Here is a 12,257-nt window from a genome sequence, read left to right as displayed (position 1 = left end):
TATTATGTTATGTTAATTTTTGACGATCTACCATGTGATGGTCCGCCATTCTTTTGCTTACGTATAGCCGCTGCACTTTGTTTCTAGCCAGTATCCCACACAAGTCAATCGACTTGCGGGGGGCTCAGCACTTACTCATGATTACAAAATGTAAGAGAGACATAAATTCCAATAATGCAAAAGCATGGACAATTAATGCAATGCTCCAGTAGGTTGCATTTCTTTCTTTATGGAAAAGCACAAAATATTCTCCTTGTTTCTGAAATAAATGTGATCTTCTCATTCTCTATCTTGATTGTATTTTGCTTTTGCTTTAATTGCATATGTGTTGATAAGTTTTATTGGTGATAAGAGATTCAACTGGCAAGGGATTTGAAACACCCAAAAAAATGTGGAAAACATAAACTTGGACTTAAATGACAAATCGGAAGACTTAGGCACCAGCAAGAGGGAAGATGCAACCCAACAACCCTCTTCCTTCATATAGCCCATGAAAAGAGCCCTCTAGCTCCCAAAACTCCAAAAGCAAATATTGTAAAGTGGGGTAGATAACTTTTGGGCAAGGGAAATAATCGTTTTTTTTTTTAAGAGAGAAAGCAAATAAAAAGAATCAAGAGTGATTAATAGACTAAATGTAACTATTTCTAAGGGGTTGGCTAACACCACAAAGGGCACAATTTATCAGGAAATAGCTTAAAAGAGATGCAATGCACCCTGACATACTATGCCTACAAGAAGTCAAAGCCACACAAGTTAACCTTTTCAAAAGCCTCAAGACCATTTCTCAAAACTACTAGCAGTACTAAACTAAGCATTCCCCAAGAAATGGGGACACATACATAAGGGTTCATGAGAACTTATATGAAGAGATATGCAATGTTTCAATAGATTTAAGTAGTTACTAGATTATTGTACATATTGAATCAATTGAAGAACTTACACCAATATCAATGTATGCTCCTAATAACTCCTCATAAAGAAGTAATGTCTGAAATTCTCTGCAGGAAATTCAATGTCCCCTAATAGTCATAGGGGACTCCAACATGGTAGAGACATTACATGACAAGTATATGGAAAAGGGATAAATGCTATCAAGTAAAGAGAGGGACTTGTGAAACAAAGTCAAGGCATTTCAAGGAGACTATAGATGTTAGACAAGAAAGCGGATTTATATGGGACAATAATTAGTCGAGTACAAATCTCAAAAAAGCTAGATTGGATAGGTTTCATATGGTATCATATCTAGTATCCACTTTTGTTAATATTAAGTGTGGAGTGAATATAGGCATTCTTCTCTTTGGCCACTTTCCTTTATGATTAAGTTTGTTTGATTACTATGATGTAATAAAGTTTAGATAGTTCCATACAGATCCAACATTGTTCAAGATTAAAATGGTAAGATAGGGGGTCAAATAAATATAGGAAGGCTCACTTAGACCTAAGTGCTCTCCTACTCTAGCACAAATGAGAGTAATCAAAGAAACACAAGAATACCTTGGACTAGTCAAAGCTAGTTTAGTGAGAAAAAGAGAGAGGCCAAGGCCCAAGAAAAGTAAATGTGCCCTAAGTATCCAATTGTAACAAAGAATTGAAATGGGGAAAACCCTTCTACAAAAGTTTTTAAGAAAACTTAGGCATGCAAAGCATGCACCTCTTTACTAGACAATGGTGGGCAAGAAAAGTAGATAGGCCCATAAAAGATATGTTTAATATAATCAAGAAAAGGAAAGAAAACAACTCAATCCCAATGCTTACTATGGGAGGATGACACCCAACCCAAAATAACTTAGAGAAATTAGTGATTGTGCTAATGAGTTCTTTGCCAAAATCTTCAGCTCACTAAGGGAAAATAGACTTGAAAATGCTCTAGCCAAGGCTAAAATGGCTAGGAGAAGGAAATCAGTTGTTCCTCAACCTTGGCAAACATATTAGATGATGAATTTACTCCCTTTAGAGGGACAAGACACCATTGATTCTCTAACCAAAGGGAAGAGCCTAGGATTAGATGGATTGTCCAATGAGTTCTTTAAAGAGTACAAAGGATTCCTCATCTAGAAAATGAGTTCTTCAAAGAGTATAAGGAATTCCTCATTCAATTGCTCGTGGAAGTATAGAGAAAAAATATGGATCCCTACCCCACATCATCAACAAGGGAGTGATCAAGTTAACCGACAAGAGAGAGGAAAAGGAAAGCATAACCATGTGGAGGCACATTATATGCCTCACCATAAAAGGTCCTAGCCAAGACTTTGGCAAGGAGACTCTCCCCACACCTAAACACAAGGGTTAGAGGAAGAAAAAAGATGCATCAATGGGAGAGTTATTTTGGATTGAACAATTACATTACATGTTGGGGTGAGGGCCAAAGGCTAATGGCCATGTAGGTACCCCTTGTATAAGTACATATCGTATAGTCATACATAAGTGAGCGTAACAAAGAATATGGGTACCATTCATTGTACCATTGTACCCACAAAACTCTCTTATATGTTTCTCTCTCTCAACCCTCTTGCACTCCTCTAAACTAAGTGAAATCTACTAGACATACTAGGTTTCAAGTCATTTTTTCCCTAAATGAGCTAGCTCAATAAGTAGGTTTGTTAGGCTCTTTAAATAGGGAACTTAATCCAAATCTCGTACAGGTATTTCAAATAGGGATCTCTAAAGCATATGCTTGATCTGACTATAGGGTTCCAAGAAACTCGTTAAATAGTCGGCTTAAAGAAAATATATGCTCTAGATCCCAATTGATAAATAATTCTTCACTCTCCAATTTAGCATTTGTTTCAATTCCCTTACTATTACTTTTTCTAGTCCTTTCTACAATGGGGGTATCAATACTTGAGATGACCATATTCCAATATTAAGTATCCGCTTCACTTCCACCCCTCGATGGTGTCTTATCCGATTGTGCATTAGGCCCAAAAGTTCTTCATTTAAGCTATTATATATTCACTCTTTCTAATCTCTCTAGCAGTCAAGCTTCTTGTATTAAGTGATTCACTATATATCTATTCTCTATATCACGTGCATTCAAGGCCTATTTATAAATATCCTTATCGGTAAACTTTCCCTGAATAAAACACAATCCATATTTATTCAATTTGTAAATAAACCCTTTATATGACACCCTTTTATACATTAAAAATGTATAAAAATTGTGTTTTAAAAACCCCTTATTTTGAGCTCACGTGATATGTACATATATTCAAGAGTGACCCCCCTCCCCAAGCTTCTTGTTAAGTCAATTTGAACTCTAATGCATCATGATAAATTATGGGGATATGGGAGGACTACTTTGAATCATCTATTATCTTTCTTTAATTTTATTAAGTGTAGATATATTTTATAAAACCTTTGAATTTTATCATTTTTGTTAAATAGAAACGTGGCAATACCTTGGATTTGTGTTTAATGTTGGGACTAAGGGTTGATAAAGAGTTTAGTAGTGGAGAAGAAGGAAAACAATATTTACATATTTTTATTTTGTAATAATATTAAAAAGGGATTAAATATTTTTATTGATAAAAATATTAAGAAATTCTCACATGTAAAAGTAAATAACTTTTATATTTTTATATATTTGTATTTGGTGATAAGATAGACAATGGATTAAATATTTACATTGATAAAAATATTAAGAAGTACTCACTTGTAAAAGTAAATACCTTTTATATTTTTATGATTAGCTTAGTAGCATGAGGAGAGGCCTCAATGTTGAGAGAGGTCGAAGTAACCTAAACTTGCACATGCAAATTTCATTTTCTATGTTGTAGCAAGAGAGGAGGAGCAATAGGAATTCATTTATAATCTAGGTCTACATCTAAGTCAAATAGTTGTTTAGGCTTCAAGAGGCATTAAGGTTAAGTATTTGTTCGCATGGAATATGCCATAAAAGAATGTTGTAGGGAGTCCCCCCACACTTAAAACCCAATGTGATCAAGGATGATCGAACTAAAATAGGAGGTTGAAAATATGGACGTGGCATGATCTAGATGTCCCCACACTTAAGACAACATACACATGCACATGCACAAATAGAAAGAAGAAGGGGTAGGAAAACTTGACCCATTTAATTGTCAAGAGAAACCACAAAACCATTGGGAAGTATTATCCCTTGAGTAGTGACATATAGTGAGCGTAGAAGAGATCATATGGCATCTAAAAGCATTGAAGTACAAGTGCATCCAATAAGAGTTCATTTAAAAAATCCATGCCCATCCCCATTGCACATTTGACAATCCCACTATGGAGTGGTTTTTAAATATTAATTAGCCATACAACTACACTTTTATCCTAACAGTCCCCAAGCTCGCCACTCCCTAGATCAGAATTTAAATTCCTAAGGGCCTAGGGGAGAAAATACTTCACATTAAAAAGATTACATTGTCGACATCGATGCTCAAGCCACTCAATCTTGGTGATCACTCAATTAGATTGATAGAACAATCACTCACCCACCAATTAACAACATTCTAATTGAAAGTAATTTGAGAGCCCATAGTCATGCTCATCAAGAGACCCACAAGTTCTAAGGGTATAGAGGGAGTATGTCATTGTGTATAGTTGATTATGCATTTGTGGATCTTGCCCCATGTTTTCATATGTGAAAAAAGTGGAGGCAAAGGATTCTTATGGTGCAATGCATAGAATAGAATGTGGTATGATGTGTTGGAAAGAGACCCATCATGTGGGTACTTAGAGAAATAGGAAGACTTGAGTTTAGTCGTCATAATGCCCCTCAAACCTCACCTCTCAACTATTTGGAAAGAGGAACCCCCACTATCTCATGGTCATTTGAGAACATAGAGGGAAATCCTATTCCTCACATTCATAAGTTATTTGACATAGCCACTTATGTGAAATTTTATGTGCCCTGTGCTCAATTGATAGTGTAAGAATATGTCTCACTTGCTACTAATATACAGTATGAGAAACACAAGGCCAAGGAGCCTTATAGTGCTATGCGTAGAATATATTGTGCTTTGTGCATTGAGAGACCCATCCCATGCATGCAATGCTAATCATTCACACAATTTGCCTCTCATTTGATGTGTAGAATAGATTGTGCTTTCTACATTGAGAGACCCACCCCATGCATGCAATGCTAATCATTCACACAACTCAGCTCTCATTTGATTTGAAAACAAAGAACTACTCACTAAATCCACACTCTATCTCATGCTCTTTGACAAATATAGATGGAAACCCTTACTCACCCATCTAATTAGGATGAAAGCTCACATCACTCAATTATTTACCGATGAAGATTCACCTGCCAAAAATCACAAGAACTAGGTGTCAATGAGGAGGCCAAGCCAAGGAGGTAATTGATGTGTCAAGAGTTGGTGTTGTTGTTGGAGGTATTGTACTCTATAAGGGTCATAGGTATAGCAAATGATAGACAATTAACATAGCCAGGGAGGCACAACAAGATGCAAGGATGCAAGATAATATGGTGGAGAAGTAGGATATAGTGCACTAAGGGAAGTGACTTAGGATATGGTGGAGAAGTAGGATATAGTGGACATTATACATGGAATAATAGTCATTGAATCAAAGGATTTGGACTTAGGGATATTACCACCTTTTTTTCAACCAACTTCCCATCCCAAAGATGTTGCCACTATTTCTTGGAGTGAGGCTTGTTATGACAGAGAATTACTTCTTTTTCTCCCATAGCAATTTGATTTTTTTCTTCTTTTCAATCTCTTTTTTTTCATGTTCCCGAGGGTGTTTCCAAATTTTCTTAAAATAATAGGTATTTATGCCATGGAATAAAGTCATTTTCTCCCGTATCTACATTATCTATTTTTTTCTATTTTTTCTTTTAGAAGGGGTGCTAGCACTGTTGGTCAAAGCCATCCACACCACATTTGTAGGATTGAAGGAGAAGGTACTAGAACAATGGTGGATGTTGGAGAACAGGGTGCAAAAGGACTATATGGCACTGATTTTAGTTAGTTTCCCCATATATTGACATGATCATAGTGCTTGCAATAATTGTAAGTATCTTTATGCAATTGTAGTATGGGCCACCAATACCCAATGAGGAGCTTTCCTAACTTTTGCTTCTCTTGTAAAATGTCTATCACATGGATTGTCATGGTAAGCATTCAAGACAATCCTGATCTTACATTCGGCAACCCATCTCTACTATACTTCATCTTTTCCTTTCTTCATTATTTCGTCATCTAACAAAGTGTAGGGGCAGATTCCAATAATAAAATTTTCATGATCTCTCTACTATTATTTATCCAAAAGATTAGCAATATCTATATACCATGGGGTAGTAGTCTCAACTAGAAATAGGGAAATGTCTAGAAGATTGCAATCATCTTGCTCCTCTTCTTCACTTGGAAGGATTCACAAGAGATGGTTAGCAAGTACATGGAAGTGACCAAGCTTTGCCACCACTTCGAAATCAAACTCCTAGAAAAGGAGTAATCACCACATCATATGGTCTTTCAGATCTACTTTTTTCATTAATAACAATAGAGCTTCATGATCCACATAGAAGTTAAAATGGGTCGACAAAAGGTAATACGAAAACTTCTCTGAAGCAAACACCATAGCCAATAACTCCAATTTTGTCACCGAATATTTTCTTTCTTTGTCAATGATGTTACATCTTGCATAGTAAATCAACGGATCCAACTTTGAAGACTAGGGATTGAATATTTACGTAAATACTTAAAACTTTACATAATAGGATGCATGATTGCTATATTAACATGATTATATAGATAAATTATCACTCTTGATGAGTAAGTAAAAGGCAACTTGTAAACTAGCTAAAAGTTTGTTGGGCTTTTCAACATTCTCGGTGGGCCAAACAAAAAGCCCAACATGCTACAAAATATACAAAAAAGAGGCTCGAGGGACCCATTCGGACACTCATTCTCCCCTATTTTACACACACACACACACACACACACATTTTAGTAATATTCAGTGCAGTATATTTATGTGCTCACAAATTTACAAGCTGGGGAAACCCAAAAAAGGGGGCTATCCCAAACTATCAGAAACATAAAAAGGAAAGCTCTATGCAGGAAGCGTCCATGTCACCCTCATAGATGGCATCATATAGAGATTGCCGCAGTGAGGCTCGGAAGGATTCATATTGCTGGTGATTTTGGCGACCCAAGTATGCCAAATTATGATCGCTCCAGATTGTCCAAAGAGCCCAATATCTCACCCAAAAAAGAAAGAGTGAGTATTGAGACAAAGAACACATAAATCGGCCAAAGAGCCAGAAATGTTTCCCAAAGCTACGACTCGGGAAACGAAGCTGAAGCGAATCTGAAATTCTCCTGAGGAGGATCCTAGGACAAGGACAATGCCAAAATAAATGAGGGACAGTCTCTGAGGGAGCCAAACATCTCAAACATGTGGATGATGCAATGCGACATTTAGCAAGTGTGACCCCCACTGACAATGTGCCTGTAAAACATCTCCAAAGAAAAAGCCTTTGTTTCAATGGCATTTTACACTTCCAGATCATCCTAAGATTCTTCCGCCACCATGCAAGAGACTTCGTTAAGTGCCACAGGGAATTCGCATGCTGTTGAATCCATGGGGCAGGCTGAAGAAGCTTGTATACTTTGATGGAAGTTAAGGCAGAAAGAGGGACAGGACGAATGCATGTAGTAGATGGCTGTAATTGCCAATCCATAAGCTTGTCTGTATCAAGCATAGGTGGAATTGGTAGAAAGGGATGCAATAAATCAACAATTTTCTTCCATATAAACCTATGATGCATTCCCAATGCATAAGAGGTCATGGCCCGAGGAAAGGATAAAGTATATCCCCGATCATCCACCACATCCTGTATGTACCTAATTCCGAGTTTCATAAGATTGTATGCCCGAACAAGTTCCTATAAAGCAAGAGGAATGTCAAAAATGGCACTCCAATGAATGCTTTCTTTTCGCATGGAGTTTGTCCCCAAACAACTATCAGAAGCCCATTTGACCTTAGAGAGAACCTGTTTCCAATCAAGTATCAAAGTAGTAGAGAAAGGATGGCCAAGTATTCTGCCCACAAATCTGCCAATGACAACCTCCCAGAAATCCGTAATCCAATGAATATATGCACAAGTGCTCATGCTGGCACACATGGATGCTAGCATACAAGTCCACAGCTGTTTTGCTGACGGAAGAAAGTATGCAACATGGTAGCCTTCCTTGCAAGGACATGATATCTTATATTGAGGATATTTAGTCCACCATGCATCCTTGGAGAGCACACCATTTCCATCCTCATGAGTCTCAATGCTTTCACAGCAGCTTTTGTCTTCCATAGCATCTCCATAGCTTGAGACATAAAAGCGGAGATATCCCTGGATGACCAATGCAGCAAAGGCAAATAGAATTGGACATAAGACATCACAATGGATTGTACCACCTGACCAAGTAGAAATCTACCAGTATTCCAGTTTATGTTGCAGTCTTTGGAAAATCCATTTCAGTTGCATTTTCCTAGTGATATGCCATCCTATGGGGTATCCCAAATGCCTGACAATATCTATGGAAAGCATCACCTGACCAGGCCATAGAATAGAGTGCCAGTCACATTGTTTGAGGGGAAGCAATTTAGATTTGTCAAAATTAACATGTAATCCTTCTGCCAGACCATATAGTGAAAGAGTGGCCATAAGCATGCGAAGGTCCCTTGGAGAATTCTGTGGCATGAAAAAAGAATCATCAGCATACGCTTGTGCCAAAAATGACGTAGCCCCTGGGATTTAAAGACCAGTCATCTACCCTGTGTTTGTTAAGTGATCAAGATATACCAGAAGAGGATGGGTCACAATTGCATAGAAAAGAGCACTAAGAGGACAGCCCTGCCTAACTGATCGACCCAATATCCATGAGCGAGATAAATGCCCCCCCCCCCCCCCCCCAAAACGCACTGAGCAGTAGAGTCAGAGTAAAGCCAGTAAACAGCATTTGCCATCTCGGGACCAAAGCCCAACTTAGTCATGATCTGAAAAACAAAATCCCATTGGACATTATCAAAGGCCTTGGCAATATCCACCTGCAATATAAGTACGTCTTGATGCGAGTATTTAGCATATTCAATTGCAGTCAAGGCATTGGATATATTGTCATGGATTTGTCTTCTCGGCACAAACCCATACTGATGAGGATGAAGTCCTGCATGTAGTATCCCCTGTAGCCTATGCACAATCATTTTGGCAATAAGTTTGTAAAGCACAGGCATCAAGGTAATGGGCCTCCAATCTGATATATGATCACTGAGATGTTTTTGGGCACAAGCTTGACTAAGCCATGCTTCCAAGAGGGCACAGCTAATTTTCTTGCCAGGTAACATTAATCATCTGCAAGATGACCTCTTTTAAGTCGTCCCAAAAGGAAATATAAAATTCCATCGTTAGGCCATCCCATCCAAGAGACTTATGTTTACTGAGGTGTAGCAATGCATCATCCAGTTCTGTATTAGTAAAAGGCCTCTCTAAGGTAAGAGCATCATCCTGCTGAACTATTCCAGAGACATATTGGAGAAAATCATTCCTGGCATCAATCACTTGATTTGACGAGAAACCAGGTGCAGAAAACAATTTCTGGAAATAATTGTGGCATTCATCTTGGAGATCAGAGAAAGAGTGAGTCCAAGTGCCATCCAGCTTCCTAAGCCTCAGACATGAGTTTTTCTTTCGAGTAGCATGCAAACTCTGGAAAAAGGTTTTTGATGAGTAGCCCTTGTCCATGAGGGGCTTCATTCTTGCCCTTATCTGCCATTTATGCAATTTCCTCTGATCATTGAAAGCTTAGATTAGCCATGTGAGAGGGAATCTTTTTCCAAATCAGAAAGTGGCCTTGACTGAGAGATTTCAATCAATAGTTGTGCTATCCTTTTTGCATTTTTAACCTCATTCCTCCATTCTTCCATATGCCATTTCCCGTATTGTGTAATGACATTCTGCACACGGGAGACGAAACTATCCCAGGCATAATTCATATCCTCCTGTGCATGTAATGACAAGGGAAGAATGGCCAATCTGATCATTTGTTGAAAATGATGATGCTGAAAATATGCCCGATTAACATGAAAAAATCTTCTTGAGAAGAATGGCAGATCATCCAGGGACATGCCAAGTTGCAAATTCATCCACAATGGAGCATTATCTGACAAACCCAATGAAAAATCTATAAGGAGATGGGGGCTGAAATTTGCAAATTGTTGTGGATGAAAGAGATACCATCTGTCAAGCCTTGCCCAATATGTGGTAAATGCATTATGGTGAAAGGTATATCCAGGGACTGACCCTTGGAGAAGTATCCATAAGTCTTCAGCTTGCACAGAAAGCAGCATATCATTCCATTTCTACCTTTCCAATGATAACATATGAGATTGGGAAGTAGTATTATCTCTAGGCAAGGGGGAGTTATTAAAATCTCCACAGATAAATGCATTGGATCTCCATGGATATCTGCCTATAGAATCCCACAAAGAAGCCCTCATGGCAGAAGTTTGAGAGGCATATACCGATGCAAACTCAAAAATATCACCATTGATATTGCATTGTATAATTATCCATCTGCCACTGCTGTCATTAAAGGCCAGCTGTCACCATTGATATTGCATTGTATAACTATCCATCTGCCACTGCTGTCATTAAAGGCCAGCTGAGGTTCCAACTCATGTCTTACCAGTATGCATACACCTGAATAGGTAGCAGTACCAGCATAATATATATCATAGCCGCAGAAAAAACATGCTATCCAGCCATAGAGTGTTGATTGTGCTCTTGCAAAAAAACTATATCAGGCTGCATTTTATGTACATAATTCCATAGAATCCTCCACTTCAGAGCATTGCAGACGCTCTGTACATTGTATGTAAAGCACTTGAGTGTTTGAAACATAAAAGAGGTATGTACAATAGAGCATATAAGATGAAAAACAAAACATGAGAGGCTAGGCCTCTACTTGCATAGGCTGCATGCCTTCAGAGATAGCATTTTCCCCCTCCATTGAGTCACATATGGGGATGCCCTTCTTCAGAACCCCTACCCAATTTTGAAGAACAGGGGCAGTGGCTGAAGCAAAAGTTTGTCCTCGCGAAGGGGTAGAAGCATCCCAATGATGAGATTGGAGGGGGCGTTGCTTCAGTACAACCATCTTCTTGGGTTGTTGAAAGCCATCTTGATCAATCCCCACTGATTCTTTCATCTTCTCTTTCCCTTTATCTTTCCCTTTTGCCACAAGTGAGTGCACTTGATTGGTTGATTTTGCATTCTTTGCCCCATTTGCATTTGTTGTCTTAGCTTGCAAGCTATCTTTTCCCTTGTCTAGGGTGGCAAAGCATTTGGGGGGGTTTCTGCAGAACCACAGGGCATTCAGAGGCCAGATGCCCAAATTTGTGACAAGCAAAACAAGCGCCTGCAAACACACCCCACTTCAAGTCATACTTTTTACCCAATTGTAATCCCTCCACTTCCACTGCAATCGAAGGAGGGGTAGGTATATCAGTGTCCCAAAGAATACATAACCTGTTACGGTTCCCCATGGGGTGAGGTGGACAAATGACCTGTCCCAAAGAAGCAGCTAGACCAGGCAACTCCTCGCGCATGTAGTATGGGAAGTTTGCAACCTCAACCCATACTAGCAATGATGGCATATAAGACTTTGATAGTCCTTATTTGAGGACTAGGGCATAGCATGCACCATCTGTCTCCCGTAAAATAGGGGAGAGAACTCAAGAAGCCTTTGCTTGCATGTGGCATCTATCAAATGCACTTCATAAAAGCCACTAAAGGCAAAACATCCTCCAAGAATAGACTTAATCCACTGCGCAACATCGTTGGCCGCAGAGATTCTGCCCGGAAAAAAGATTATTACTCCAGTTTGAGACAGCTTCTTGAGGGGATTCACAAGGGACGGCAACTTCAATTTATAGGTAGCCTCTGGAATTGGTTTGCCCCATTCCTATCGTGATTGCTGAAAGTCATCCCTGAGGGTATCAAAGACATACTGAGCATCCATTGAGAATTCATCATCTTGTGTAGTAGGCTCTGAGTGACGACGCTTAGTTTCCACCACAGGCCTTTCTTTGCGGGCATATGTATAGAAATCTGAAACTCTCACTCAGACACAGAGCAGGGTGCCGCAGGAATGTTAGGTCACAGAGCAAGACTGTTCACAGTTCAAATCGATGATGGTTCACACGAGGACTCGGGCAGGGCTTGATCAGGGCAGAAATAGGCCCTGCGCAAGAGAGCTGGGGGA

The 12,257-nt window shown here is 39.0% G+C and overlaps 2 pseudogenes; both read right to left on the bottom strand.

Moving 5' to 3' along the window:
* Positions 1-7,024: 7,024 nt before the first annotated feature.
* LOC148037877 (uncharacterized) lies at positions 7,025-8,329 on the bottom strand (annotated as a pseudogene).
* A 2,617-nt stretch (positions 8,330-10,946) lies between these two features.
* Positions 10,947-12,014, bottom strand: LOC148037876 (uncharacterized; annotated as a pseudogene).
* Between the last annotated feature and the right edge of the window lie 243 nt (positions 12,015-12,257).

The sequence above is a fragment of the Lygodium microphyllum genome, chromosome 4 (assembly GCF_053477565.2).
Source record: "Lygodium microphyllum isolate KBCC chromosome 4, Lygodium_microphyllum_v1.1.10, whole genome shotgun sequence".
Lineage (NCBI taxonomy): Eukaryota > Viridiplantae > Streptophyta > Polypodiopsida > Schizaeales > Lygodiaceae > Lygodium > Lygodium microphyllum.
Note: the sequence above shows the minus strand (reverse complement) of the source record. Positions and strands in the feature narration are given on the sequence as shown.